This window comes from Dipodomys merriami, unplaced genomic scaffold (genome assembly GCF_024711535.1).
Source record: "Dipodomys merriami isolate MVZ:Mamm:240054 unplaced genomic scaffold, mDipMer1.0.p SCAF_19, whole genome shotgun sequence".
Classification (NCBI taxonomy): domain Eukaryota; kingdom Metazoa; phylum Chordata; class Mammalia; order Rodentia; family Heteromyidae; genus Dipodomys; species Dipodomys merriami.
The window spans coordinates 13545999-13561431 of NW_027203270.1; the positions used below are offsets into that span (position 1 = coordinate 13545999).

At 42.8% G+C, this 15433-nt stretch overlaps 1 non-coding gene across 1 annotated transcript; it reads left to right on the forward strand.

Moving 5' to 3' along the window:
- Nucleotides 1-408: 408 nt before the first annotated feature.
- Nucleotides 409-514, forward strand: LOC138831242 (U6 spliceosomal RNA). Its single transcript, XR_011373188.1, has one exon. It is a non-coding gene; the product is annotated as a U6 spliceosomal RNA (small nuclear RNA).
- Nucleotides 515-15433: the final 14919 nt, after the last annotated feature.

The following is a 15433-nucleotide window of genomic DNA, read 5'->3' on the forward strand; positions in this document are numbered from 1 at the left end:
AAAGAAAGAAAGAAAGAAAAAGAAAGAAAGAAAGAAAGAAAGAAAGAAAGAAAGAAAGAAAGAAAGAAAGAAAGAAAGAAAGAAAAAAAGAAAGAAGGAAAGAAAGGTGTCCATACTACCTGAACAATTAAATTGCATTGAAATAGCCAAAAAAAAAAAAAAAAAAAAAAAAAGAAAGGAAGGAAGGAAAGAGGGAAGGAAAGGAAAAAGAAAAAAACTCAATTCCTGCTGGTGGCTTACATCTGTAATCCTAGTTACTCAGGAGGCTGAGATCTGAGGATCACAGTTAAAAGCCAGTTCAGGCAGGAAAGTCCATGAGACTCTTATCCCCAACTAACCCCCAGAAAACCAGAAGTGGCTGAGACTCAAAGTGCAGAGGGACAGCACCCAGGCCCTGAGTTATGACTGGTGCTTGCTTCAGCAGCACATAGACTAAAATTGGACCAATACAGAAATTAGCCTGACACCCCTGCACAAGGATAGCACACAACTTTTTGAAGTGTTACATATTTTTTAATCTGTTTTGAGGAGTGTAGGGGAACACAGAAACTGTGGGACAAAGGGTGAACAAATGCAGCAGTGATACTCACTAGACACTGTGTTAAAAATGAACTATACAACTTGTTGAGGGGAGTCAGGAGGGAAGAGGTGATCTGTTAAAAACGAAATGTACTCATTTCTTTTTGTACTGTAACATTTCTGTACATCACCTTTATAATAACCATAAAAAAGTAAAAGCTACAACTGACAAAAAAAGTGGAACCAACTCCAGTAACCATTACAAATGAAGGAATAAAAAATACGGTATATACACAAATTGGAATGTTGTTCAGCCTTAAAAAGCAAAGGGAATCTGACATGTGACAACCTTGATGGATATTAAGACATTATGCTAAATGAAATAAGGTGAGTCATAAGAAACAGCAACTGTGTAGTTCCACAGGGAGAGGAGGAATAGAAAGTTACTAAGATGAGGGGCTGGGAAGGTGGCTCAGTGGTAGAGTGCTTGCCTTGCATGCCTGAGGCCCTGGGTTCGATTCCTCAGCACCACATAAGCAAAAAGAAAAAAGCCAGAAGTGGCGCTGTGGCTCAAGTGGTAGAGCACTAGCCTTGAGCTGAAGAGCTGAGGGACAGCGCCCAGGCCCAGAGTTCAGGCCCCTCGACCGGACCCCCCCCCAAAAAAAAAAGAAAGAAAAAGAAAAGAAAGTTACTAAGATGATGAAAAAAGTTCTGCTGATTATGGTGATGGGTGGCACAACAATGTAAATATACTTAGTGCCAATTAAAATTGGCACCAGTGGTAGAACAATTGGTTGGCATGCACCAGAACCTTGGTTTTAGTCCCAGGCAAAACAAAGCAATTAAATAAAACAAACTATAGGAAGCTGGGGATATAGATGTAGTTCAGTGCTAGAGTGCTTACTTGGCATGCACAGTACCCTGAGTTTGATGTCTGCCACAACACAACACAATACAACACAACAAAGGTAAAAGGACAAATTTTTGCCAGGCCCTGGTGGTTCATATCTGTAATCCTAGCTACTCAGGGGGCTGAGATCTGAGAATCATGGCTTAAAGTCAGCCCAGGCAAGGAAGTCCATGTGACTTTTATCTCAAATTAACCACCAAAAACATGGGGAAGTGGAGCTGTGGCTCAAGGACCACGCCCAGGCTCTGAGTTAAAGCTCCAGGCCTGGCATACTCACACACAAAAGGATAAATTTTATACAGTTGTTACTAAAATTTATTTTTAAAAGTTCAACCTCAAGCTGGCCATCAGTGGCTCACTCCTGTAATTCTAGCCACCCAGGAGGCTGAGAGCTGAGGATCATGATTCAAAAACAGCTGGGACAAGAAAGTCTGGAAAAAAAATAAAAGTCCACCAAAAAGCTGGAAATGGCACTGTGACCCTAAGTAGTAGAGCACTAGCCTTGAGCACAAAGGCTCAGGGACAGGCCATTACTTCAAGTTCCAGGATCAGCAAAGGCTGCGCATACATGCACACATGTGTGCGCGCATGCACACATGTCCACACACACGCACACACACGCACACACACATACACACAAACTTAAACCTTTTGGATTAGAAAACCTAGGTAGTTGATTACAATAAGTCAGTTCTATACTACTCTTGTTGCTCATGCCAGTAAGCCTAGTCATTTGGGAGGCAGAAATCAGGAGGATCAAGGTTCAATACCAACTCAGACAAAACTTCTTTGAGAATCCCCCCACCCCTATCAGCCACTAAAATCTGTGCATATGGGGCTGGGAAGGTGACTCAGTGGTAGAGCTCTTGCCTTGCATGCATGAGGCCCTGGCTTCCATTCCTCAGTACTACATAAGCAGAAAAAGCCGGAAGTGGCACTGTGGCTCAAGTGGTAAAACACTAGCCTTGAGCTGAAGAGCTGAGGAACAGTGCCCAGGCCCAGAGTTCAGGCCCCATGGCTGGCAATAAATAAATAAACAAATAAATAAATAAAATAAAATCTGTGCATGTCTTTTATCTCAGCTACATGCTTAGTGTAAATCAGAGGATTATAATCCAAGCTAGGCTTTTGGTGTAAATGTGAGATACTATTTTAAAATAACCAGAACAGCCAGGTGCTGATGGCTCATGCCTGTAATCCTAGCTACTCAGGAGGCTGAGATCTGAGGATCACGGTTCAAAGCAAGTCAGCACAGCAAAGTCCATGAGACCCTTATCTCTGGTAAACCACCAGAAAACCAGAAGTGGCATTGTGGCTCAAGTGGTAGATTGCTCACCAGGAGCTGAAGAGCTGAAGGACAGCACACAGGCCCAGAGTTCAAGCCCCACAACCAACAATAAATAAATAAACAAACAAACAAACAAATAAAATTGGATAACTAGAGCAGGTAGTAGGAATGTGGCTTAGTGGTAGAGTGCTTGCCTAGCATGCATGAAGCCCTGGTTCGATTCCTCAGTACCATATAAACAGAAAAAGCTGGAAATGGCACTGTAGCTAAAGTGGTAGAGTGCTAGCCTTGAGTAAAAGAAGCTCAGAGACAATGCCCAGGCCTTAGTTCAAGCCTCAGGACTGGCAAAAAAAAAAAAAAAGAAAAAAAAACAGCAAACAGGCTAGGGGCATGGCTCTCATGGTAGGTACCTACTTAAGTTCAAGTGCCTGAGTTCAAGCTCTAGTACTGCAAAACGAATAAAAATAAATAAGTTTTATTTGAGACAGTAGGAAGAAAAGTGAGAGAGAAAAAGAGAAAGGCAGAGTGAGAGAGGAGAGAGGAAAGAAGAGTGGGAGAGGAGAAAGAGAGATCAGTTCTATTTCCTCTGAGTCAGAAGTTTCTCGGATGGTCTCTGCTGCTTGATCTTAGCATGGTCAGACTGTATTATGCAGCCAGTTGTACTGTTCATCTGTTTTGTTGTGTTGTTGTTGTTGCTGCTGCTGCTCCTGGTCCTGGGGCTTGAACTCAGGGCCTAGGCACTGTCCCTGAGCCTCTCTGTGCTCAAGGCTAGGACTCTACCACATGAACCACCCTGCCATTCTGGCCTTTTCTCTTTATGTGGTACTAAGGAATTGAACCCAGGGTTTCATGCATGCTAGGCAAGCACCCTACCACTAAGCCACATTCTTAGCCTCACTGCTCATCTGTTCTTGCTGGCTAGTAACTGTTTTCTTTCTGGTAATCTGTGTTTCACTTTCTTTTTGGGAATCAGCCCCTCTTTATCCAGTTTCTGTGGTTGTTGTGAAGTTGACTCTAGTGTGTTCCAGAAATGGAGCATGTTTAACAGTGGAAACCAATCTGTGTATACAGCATATACATTACACCAGGGCTGGCTCAGGGATAGGCATACCATTCAATTAGAGCAAATGAGTGCAGTTAAGATTTTCCTTGTGTATGCATATGTGTGTGTGTGTGTGTGTGTGTTTGTGCAGTCCTGGTGCTTGAATTTAGGGCCTATGTGCTGTCCCTGAGCTTTTCTTTTTTCTGCTTGACTTGAGGTTAGCTCCACTTCCAGCTTTTTTGGCCTTTCATTGCAGATAAGTCTCATGAACCTTTCTGCCCTGGCTGGCTTCAAACCCTGATACTTATATCTCAGCCTCCTAAGTAGCTAGGATTACAGGTGTGAATCATAGGCACTCAGTTCTCTGGAAGTTTTTATGCCAGTATTGGTACTTGAACATAACACTTCTTACTCTTGCTCAGCTTTTTCAGTCATGGCTGGTGCTCCACCACACAAACTATCCCTCAACTTCTGGCTTTTGCTGGTAATTGGAGGTTAGGGTCTCATATAGGCTGGCTTCAAACTGAGATTCTCAGATCTCAGCCTCTTAAGTAGCTAGGATTATAGTCATGAGACATCAACAAGAGGCTTTTTGCTGGATTTTTGTTGTTGGTGGTGGTGGTTGTGGGGCTTGAACTCAGGGCCTGGGTTCTTTTGCTTAAGGCTAATGTTCTATCTCTTAAGCCATAGCTCTATTTCTGGCTTTTTTTGTGTGGAGATTGGCCTTTCTTACCTGGATTGGCTTTGAACCACTTAGCCACCTGAGTAGCTAGGATTACAGGTGTGATTTTACCAGTGCCCAACTGGAGTGTATGTGTGTGTGTGTGTGTGTGTGTGTGTGTGTGTATGTGTGTGTGTGTGTGTGCTGGCTGGACCTGGGGCTTGAACTTAGGGCTTGGGCTCTGTCCTTCAGCTGTTTTGCTCAAGGCTAATGCTCTACCATTTGAGCCACAGCTCTACTTCTGACCTTTTGTGGTTAGAGATAAGAATCTCACAGACTTTAGGCTGGCTTCTACCCCAAATCCTCAGATCTGAGCTTCCCAGATTGCTAGGATTATAGACATGAGTCACTTATGGCTTTTCTCTGTGATTTTTTTTTCTTTTTTGCTGGTTCTGGGGCTTGAACTCAGGACCTGGGTGCTGTCCTTGAGCTCTTTGTGCTCAAGGCTAGTGCTTTACCACTTGAGCCACAGTGCCACTTCTAGCTTTTTCTGAGTAGCTTATTGAGCACAAGAGTCTCACAGACTTTCCTGCCTGGGGTTGGTTCTGAACACTAATCCTCACATCTCAGCCTCCTGAGTAGCTAAGATTACAGGCATGAGCCACCAGTGCCCCACTATCTCTAGAATTTGGGGAAGAGAATTTCTCTTATTTTTTTTCTCTGAGATGTGATGATGATGTTGACAAATACTAATAGTTCATATTTATTGTTTATTCAACATCAGGGGGCATTCTAAATTCTGAACTTATTTTATTGATTGCTTACAATAACCATATTAAATAGCTATGATTATTATTCCTTTTAACAAATGATGGACCTATGGCACAAAGCATTTTGCTTACGTTATTTTTATTTTTTGGTCGGTTGTGGGGCTTGAACTCTGGGCCTGGGAGCTGTCCCTGAGCTTTTCAGCTCAAAGCTAGCCCTCTACCACTTGAGCCACAGCACCACTCACAGCTTTTTCTGTTTATATGGTGCTGAGGAATGGAACCCAGGGCCTCATGCATGTGAGGCAAGCACTCTACCACTGAGCCACTTTCCCAGCCCCCCCCCCCCCATTATTTTTATTTTTTTGTCAGTTGTAGGCTTAAACTCTGGGCCTGGGCACTGTCCCTGAGCTCTTCAGCCCAAGACTAGTGCTCTACCACTTGAGCCACAGTGTCACTTACAGTTTTCTGGTGATTAATTGGAGATAAGAGTCTCACAGAGGGGCTGGGAAGGTGGCTCAGTGGTAGAGCACTTGCCTTGCATGCATGAGGCCCTGGGTTCAATTCCTCAGCACCACATAAGCAAAAAAAAAAAAAAAAGCCAGAAGTGGCGTTATGGCTCAAGTGGTAGAGCGCTAGCCTTGAGCTGAAGAGCTGAGGGACAGCGCCTAGGCCCAGAGTTAAGGCCCCATGACGGGATCCGCCACCCCCCCCCCCCAAAAAAAAAAAAAAAAAGAGTCTCACAGACTTTCCTGCCTGGGCTGGCTTTGAGTACTCAGCCTCCTGAGTAGCTAGGATTACAGGCATGAACCACGGCGCCTGGCTTATTTTTATTTTCATTAACTAGCTATACAAGAGGTTTCAGTTCTACTAGTCAGGGTATCAGAACAATACTTCTTGATGTTTTTGCTTTATTTTGTTTGCAGCTCCTGGGGCTTGACCTCAGGGCCTGGGCAGCTGTCTCTGAGGGTCTTTTTTCAAGGCTAGAGCTCCACCACTTGAACCTCAGTGCCATTTCCAACTTTTCTTTTCTTTTCTTTTCTTTCTTTCTTTCTTTTTTTTTTTTTTTGTCGGTCATGGGGCCTGAACTCTGGGCCTGGGAGCTGTCCCTAAACTCTTCAGCTCAAGGCTAGTGCTTTACCACTTGAGCCATAACACCACTTCCCAGCCCCATTTTTGACTTTTTCTGAGTAGTTTATTGGAGACAAGAGCCTCACAGACTTACCTTCTTCAGGTTAGCTTTGAATTGACTTTTTCTGAGTAGTTTATTGGAGACAAGAGCCTCACAGACTTACCTTCTTCAGGTTAGCTTTGAATAGATCTCAGCCTCCTGAGTAGCTAGGATTATAGGTGTAAACCATCAGCCCCTCTTCTTGTTTGTTTTTCAGTGGTGCTTAGATCTCACCCAGGGCCTCCTACACACTGAGCATATTCTTTACTATTGATCTATACTCACAGCCAGGCACAGAGAAATTTGGTTTTTTTGGGGGGGGTTCTGGGGTTTGAATTTAGAGCAGGTGGCCTGCCACTTGTGCCTCTCCCCTAGTCCAGTGGTACAGAGAATGAAATTAACTTGTCAAAGATCTCAGAAGGCCAGGTGCTGGTGGCTCCCGCCTGTAATCCTAGCTACTCAAGAGGCTGAGATCTGAGGATCATGTTTCAAAGCCAGCCTGGGCAAGAAAGTCCGTGAAACTCTTATCTCCAATAAACCACCAGAAAACCAGAAGTGGCACTGTAGCTCAACTGGTAGAGTGCTAGCTTTGAGCCGAAGATCTGAGGGACATCGCTCAGGCCCAGAGTTCAAGCCCCATGACCGACCAAAAAAAAAAAAAAAGGTCTCAGAAGCTCTCCATCAAAAACCAATGCAGGGGGAAGATATGACCCAGAGATACAACTGGATCATTGGAATGCTGGAACTGCCTGAGCCGGGCCTCACCCTAGACCTTAAATGTTTTTGCTTTTTTTTTTTTTTCAAGCATGTCTAAACCAAAATATTTCTGTTTTCTGCCTGGTTCTGTCATTTACAACCAAAAAGTCCTAAGTGTCATAGAGTTGTTTATTTGTTGGCCTTTTCCATGAAGCTGTGATCTTCTCAACATAGGAATGTCATCTTACTCATCTTTACATCCACAGAGCCTGGCATATTACTCATAGTTGACATTCAATAAATGTTTCCTATCTATCAATTCAGTTCGTTTCACAAATGTTGTCTGCTTTGTGCCAGGAATTGGATTAGGTATGGGAGAAGGAAATAAAAGTAGGTGAATGAAGGGCTGGAGATATGGCTCAACTGGTAGAGCACTTACCTAGCAAATACAAGGCCCCAAGTATAAAATAACAACAAGGACGAGTGAGGACTGGAAATGTGGCTTAGTGGTAGAGTGCTTGCCTAGAATGCAGGCCCTGGGTTCAATTCCTTGGTACCTCATAGATAAAATAAAAACAAATAAAAATTTAAAACCAGATGAGTGAGTGAAGGCAGTTTACCTGTGGTGTATGAGAGAATAGTTATTGCTTTGGTTAGTGTGATACAAAACTCTAGAAAAAGATGCACACAACACGATGCCAGAGTCCTCTAGAAGTTGCTATCATTTGGGTACTATGTGCCTGGCTAATTATGTGCCTGGCAAATGGGCATTTCTGGGTCCTACACATGCCAGATGTTTTCCAGGGTGGTCTAAAGTTCTCAGAATGTTGGAAGGCATCAGCTTCTCCATCTGTTATATGAACCATATATTTTCTACTGGGTTTCCTTGTACCATTTGAGTATCAAAAGGATATCTTATAAAATGAATATGTCCTTCCCCATTTTTCAGTTATGGTGAAGATCAAAAGAGAGCATAAATATGGAAGTTGTACTGTTTCTGGGTGACAGCTGCTTGCTTTTTACCAGGCTACAATGAGTTCTAATATCCTCTAGTTAGCATCTTTCAAACTTACATCTTTTAGCTTCACCAGCAGTTCTATTCTACTTGTAGAAGAGTAACTATTGTTTTTGGTCTGTCTAGAATGTTTCTCTCTTCTTCTGGCAAAAACAAAAAATAGTATCATGTATTCTTTTTAGGAATTTCTTCACCATAACTGTGCATTTATTGTGGACCTGTTAGGCTAAGCCTTTGCTACAGGGTGGGTACATAATCATAGCTACGGCAAGCAATACAACTCATCCCTATGTGAAACAACAGGCTTGGGGAAGGGCAGGTGACACAGGGACCAAACCGAGCTTCTCGGAGCTGTTCATTTTGATTATATATACTTTTATGGCAGAGTAAGATGTTTTCCTTTGCCTTTGGGGCAACTAAACTGTGATGATATAATTCTGGAGCTTTTGTGGTCAATCCTCCTAAGTTCCTGACTCCTAAATTCCAGATTTCCTCTGCTGTATGTAATAAACTATTAAAATGCCATTTTTCCTCGTATGATCTTCTCATGGAAGGATGATTTGATTCCTAGGCCTCCAATTCTGATCTGTTCATCCTCAGAAATTTTCAGATGCCTTCAAATTCTACATCTATAACATTCCCAGCATTTTGTGTTTGAGATTGATGGAGTGGAAAAATGAAGGATAAATTTCATGATCACCATTTAGATGGTGCCATTGGACAACTAGTCCACACCTCTGTCTCTCTCCTCCTCAGGAGTTTGGGGGCAGTAAGAGACAATAGATTATGTAGGAAAGGTCGCACAGAGCAGGCAATGTTGTATAAAACCTGAGCTTTAAGACAAAGACTCCTGTCAGAGTATAATAAAACGTATCAGTAAAGGAAGTATGAGATTAAAACCAGTTATCAGAAATCTTCCCAATTACCAGCCAGGCGCTGGTGGCTCACACCTGTAATCCTAGCTACGCAGGAGGCTGAGATCTGAGGATCGCGGTTCTAAGCCAGCCTGGGCAGGAAAGTCCGTGAAACTCTTTTTTTTTTTTTTAATTTTATTGTGAAAATACTGTGCAGAGGGGTTACAATTATATGGGCAATGGGGCTGGGAAGGTGGCTCAGTGGTAGAGCGCTTGCCTTGCATGCCTGAGGCCTTGGGTTTGATTCCTCAGCACCATATAAGCAAAAAGAAAAAAAGCTGGAAGTGGCGCTGTGGCTCAAGTGGTAGAGTGCTAGCCTTGAGCTGAAGAGCTGAGGGACATCGCCCAGGCCCAGAGTTCAGGCCCCAGACTAGACCCCCCCAAAAAACAAAAAAAAAACACAAAAAAAACCCCAATTATATGGGCAAGATAATGAATACATTTCTTATCAAGCATTGTAGCCTCCTCCTTTGTTTCCCCTTCCTATCCCTTCCCATCCACCCCTACCCCCCACCTACTCTTCCCCCCCCACCAAAGTTGTAAAGTTCATTTTTCCACATAACAACTTGTACATCTCATTGTTGCAATGGATCTACCTGTATCCCTATTTAAACGATTTGTTTTTTCCCTTCCCCTCCACAAATTATACCAACCTAAAATACAGTGAAAGCAGGGGTTATACCATGGGGTAGGGACATACGAAGCAACAAAGAAGCCGTGAAACTCTTATCTCCAATAAACCACCAGAAAACTGGAAGTGGTGCTTTAGCTCAAGTGGTAGAGTGCTAGTCTTGAGATGAAGAGCTGAGGGACAGCACTCAGGCCCAGAGTTCAAGTCCCACAACGGACAAAAAAGAAAAAAAATCTTCCTGATTAATTCCCTGTGTGTAAATATTTATCAATGGCAGCATTCAATGTTGGATTACATTAAACTAGGTGACAGCAGTGGGAAGAAACTGAAACTATAGTTTGATCAGCTATATACTAATATAGATACATATAACTTTATAACCATGGGGCTGGGAAGGTGGCTCAGTGGTAGAGCACTTGCCTTGCGTGCCTGAGGCCCTGGGTTCGATTCCTCAGCACCACACAAGCAAAAAGAAAAAAGCTGGAAGTGGCACTGTGGCCCAGGTGGTAGAGCACTAGCCTTGAGCTGAAGAGCTGAGGCACAGTGCCCAGGCCCAGAGTTCAGGCCCCACGACCGGACCCCAAAAAACAAAAACAAAAACTTTATAACCAAATCTAGTCTACAGGAAATATACTCAGATTCTGGGAGCTGGGTTTAGTATATGGAGAGAGATAAAAAAGGAGACAAAGCAGGGGATGTAGCTTAGTGGTACTGTATTTGCCTAGCATATGCACAGCTCTAGATTTGATCCCCAGTGTGGGAGGGAGGGAGAGAGAAAGAGAGAGGGAAAGAGCAAGAGAGGGAGAGAGAGAAGCTATCAATATTTATTTATTTATTTATTTATTTATTTATTTATTTATTATTTTGTGCCAGTCCTGAGGCTGGAACTCAGGGTCTGGGCATTGTCTCTGAGCTTTTGCCCTTAAGGCTAATGTTCTACCACTTGAGTCACAGCTCCACTTCCAGCTTTTTTTTGGGGGGGGGGAATGGTTATTGTAGATAAGAGTCTCATGGACTTTTTTCTGCCCAGGCTGACTGGAACTGTCACCCTCAGATCTCACCCTCCTGAGTGGCTAGGATTACAGGAGTGAGCCACCAGCACCCTGCTTTTTATTTTATTTTATTTTTTGCCATGCTGAGGATTGAACCTAGGGCCTCATACATGCCAGATAAATTCATTACCACAGAGCTATATTCCTGCTCCTTACCAAAAACAAAAACAACAAACCTCTTGTAGTTTCTGATACACTTTCTGATACACTGACTTCTCAGTTCCAGGGTATGACAAATTTCCTTTCATTCCCCCTTAATCTGGTTTGAAATGTCACTTTCAACCCCAAATCCAAAGATTTCTTACTAGTAATCTTTACTTAGTAAGGAAAAACCCAAAGAGGAAGCCCAAAGATAATTTCAGAGCAATAAAATGTCAATTTATTTTATGTTTTGATGGCCAGCTGTTTCTATTTCATAATCCTATGAGGCACAAAGCTGGTAGGAATTTTCATGGATTTTTTTTTAATCTTGGCAGATGTCAGCCAAAGAAAAACCATGACAAAATCACCAATTGGTCCTGAAGATACATTCCAAAAAACCTCTCAGTCCATAAACATGCTGCCCAACCCTTCCCACCGTCACAGATGTCCCAGGCAATCACAGTTGCAATGTGCTGATCATAGGATGCCTGCCAAAGGGTAGTTGTCAGAGCAGTGGGATGAATATTTACCTCCTTACACATACACAATAATAGCTAACCATTTAAAACATTTTCCATGGGCTAGGCATAGAGCTAAGCTAAGCACTTTATGTGTTGTTTGATTTAATCTTCACATAATTCTCCAAGGGGTAATGTCAACTCCATTTTTTTTTCAGTGCTGTGTATTGAACCTAGAACTTGGTGCATGCTAGTCAAGTGCTCTACCACTGAGCTACATCCCCAACCCACAATCCCACTTTACAGATTAAGCTAGCCATGGTCAGCATGGTTATAAAACTGACACAAAGAAAGATGGTCAATGACAGTAGGTGATTGAGAGGGAGATTCCAAAGTGAAAGTTTTAAACAATTGTACCTTCTCCCCCCTTTACTGTTTAGTTCTTCAGGGCTGCATTTCTTTTAGACTCTATAGTGGCTGCCTTAATTTATTCATGGCTCAGGGCAGAAGCTTATCTGATACTTGAGACCAGAAGGTTTTTAGGTCAGGACTTTCTTCAACTGAATTACATTCTACAATCCTTCGGTACGTTGACCCAGCATCTATTTATTCTTTAGGCTAAAATAAAAAAAAAAATGTAGAGGCTGGGAATGTGGCTTAGTAGTAGAATGCTTGGCTAACATGCATGAAGCTCTGGGTTTGATTCATCAGTACCACACAAACAGAAAAAAACAGAAGTGGTGCTGTGGCTCAAGTGGTAGAGTGCTAGCCTTGAGCAAAAGAAGCTCAGGGACAGTGCCTAAGACGGAATTTCAAGGCCCAGGATTGGCAAAAAAAAAAAAAAACAAAACAAAAAACTCCTGTATGCAACACATTCTTAACTTTTTTTTTTTGCCAGTGCTGGGGCTTAAACTCTGGGCCTGAGTACTGTCCTTGAGCTTCTTTTGTTGTACGACTTGAGCCACAGTGCCACTTCTAGCTTTTTCTTTGTATGTGGTACTGAGGAATTGAATCCAGGGCTTCATGCCTGCTAGGCAAGCACTCTACTATTAAGCCACAAGGCAGTTTATTTATTTATTTATTTATTTATTTATTTTGGGTCCGGTCCTGGGGCCTGAACTCTGGGCCTGGGCTTTGTCCCTCAGCTCTTCAGCTCAAGGCCAGTGCTCTCTACCACTTGAGCCACAGCGCCACTTCCGGCCTTTTTTTTTTTTTTCTGCTTATGTGGTGCTGAGGAATCGAACCCAGGGCCTTATGTATGCAAGGCAAGCGCTCTACTTGAGCCACTTTCCCAGCCCACAAGGCAGTATAAAAAGATGTTTTTACCCCCTTCCCTTCTGACTCTGCCCCCTGCTCCTCTGCTCCTCTGTTCCTTTCTTCCTTTTTCTTTTTTCACTGTTAGAGATGAAACCTTAGGCCTTGTACATAAGAATGCCACTTAGAATAGTCACAAAATAGATACTATTATATAATAATATAAAGCTCAAGAAGTAACTCTACTGTACATGATCAGCTTTATTTCCTAGCCAGTGAAACCTTTTTAATATCAGGCATAGTCTACAGACATATATGAGTAAGTTATGACAGCTATACTACAAACTGCTTTTTTTTTTTTTGGTTGGTCGTGGGTCCTGAACTGTGGGCCTGGGTGCTGTCCCTCAGCTCTTCAGCTCAAGGCTAGTGCTCTACCACTTGAGCCACAGTGCCATTTCTGGCTTTTTCTGCTTATGTGTACTGAGGAATCAAACCCAGGGCCTCCTGCATGCAAGGCAAGCACTCTACCATTGAGCCACCTTCCCAGCCCCAAACTGCCTTAATTGACTAGTCCTGGCACCTAAAGACAAAAATCTAAAGATGCATACTAACATCCCAGGATACATTGAATGGATTTCTCGTAACATTTGTATTTATTTGATGATTACCAGTTCCATAATGCACCTCACTCCTAGTTTGTTTGTTTGTTTGTTTGTTTTGGGTCTGGTCGTGGGGCCTGAACTCTGGGCCTGGGCACTATCCCTCAGCTCTTCATCTCAAGGCTAGCACTCTACCACCTGAGCCACAGCGCCACTTCCGGTTTTTTTTCTTTTTGCTTATGTGGTGCTGGGGAATCGAACCCAGGGCCTCAGGCATGCAAGGCAAGCGCTCTACCACTGAGCCACCTTCCCAACCCCTCACTCCTAGTTTTTAAACTGGTAATTCTAAGACACATCCTTCTCACTAAATCTCCTCTTCCCCCTTCCCCTCCTCTTCTCCCTCCCCTTCCTCCTCCCCTCCTCCTCCTATTCTTCCTCCTCCTCCTCCTCCTCCTCCTCTTCCTCCTTCTTTGGTGGTGGGCTTGAACTCTGGGGTCTAGGTGCTGTCCTTGAGCTCTTCAGCTCAAGATGAGTGCTCTATCACTTAAGCCACAGTGCCACTTCTTGGGTAAGAGTCTCATAGACTTTCCTGCCTGAGCTGGCTTTGAACTGCAATCCTCAGATCTCAGCCTCCTGAGTAGCTAGGATTACAGGCATGAGCCACTGGCTCCTGGCACTCACTAAATGTCTTCTTACTCAGCTGTTTGTGTAGTAATGAGGTTTGAACTTAGAACTTCACTAGGCTGGCACTCTACAACTTGAACCATGTCTCCAAACCTGCCTTTTTTGTTATTTTGGAGATGAACATCTCATTTGATTTTTCTGCCTTTGTTGCCTTCAAACCTTGACCTTCTGGATCTCAGTGTTCTGTGTAGCTAGTATTACAGGAGTGAGCCACTGGTACCTGTCCCTTTTTTAAAAATTTTATTTCCTCTTATTATGAGCCATATGTGATTGTGAAAAATTAACACACTAGTTGATGTTGGATTCATAAACAATGCGTTTCTACCAAAATTTTATTTTATTTATTTTTGGGTCCGGTCATGGGGTCTGAACTCTGGGCCTGGGCACTGTCCCTCAGCTCTTCAGCTCAAGGCTAGAGCTCTACCACTTGAGCCACAGCGCCACTTCCGGCTTTTTTTTTCTTCTGCTTATGTGGTGCTGAGGAATCAAACCAAGGGCCTCATGCATGCAAGGCAAGTGCTCTACCACTGAGCCACCTTCCCAGCCCCTCTACCAAAATTTTAATACTCAGGTTGGGTGTTCTGCTATGATAACCAAAGAAGAGTTTTCCTTTTCTATTTCTAAATATTTACATAGTAGCTGGGCATGGCAGTACATGCCTACAGTCTTAGCTACTTGGAAAGCTAAGACAGCAGGATCTCTTGAGACAGGAATTTAAAACCACCTTAGGCAACACAACAAGCTGTCTCAAAAAAAAATTCACACACATACACTTCAAAATTCAAGTTATCTTCCTGTTTCATTTATATAATTTCTCTAACTATAGATTTTCAAATTAAAGTGACTATAGAGATTAATTTGAGTCTGTTATTAAATAGGAAACTGAGACCTAAAATGGTAAAAGTAAGATCTGATTTAGTGCATCTTTTGCTCACAGACAGATTTACATTGTTATTTAAATGTAAAATAGATCTATGTAATAGGATTTTTAGTTCCTGGGGGTGACTTTTAGGGGAAAGGTTTAGGGAAGGAAACAGAACCAGGGGGGAAAATTGCAGCTGTATGCCAGTTTCAGCTTTCTGTTCACTAGGTATGTGATGTTTTCAAAGTTAATTCTCTGAACTCTTTTTTTTTAATTTTTATTTATTTTTTATTGTGAAAATACTGTACAGAGGGGTTACAATTAGATGGGCAAGATAATGAGTACATTTCTTATCAAGCATTGTAGCCTCCTCCTTTGTTTCCCCTTCCCTCTCTGAACTCTTTTTATGTGTGTGTGCCAGTCCTGAAATTTGAACTCACAGCCTGGGTACTGTCCCTGAGCTTTATTGCTCAAGACTCATGCTCTATCACTTGAGCCACATCATCTGGCTTTTTGGAAGTTGCCTGGAGATAAGAATCTCTTAGACTTTCCTAAGGTGGGTTGGCTTCAAACTGAGGTCCTTAGACCTGTTTCCTGAGTAGCTAGGATTATTGGTGTAAGCTATCAGCACTTGGCTCTTTGTGCTTTCTTTTTCTGTAATGGGAACCAGCATTATCAATCATCATCATTTGTTTTCAAGGATGCTGGGAAGAACAACAGCACAAGGAATGTAAGCACTTGCTTCATATTCTATTTGGCACAAATAATT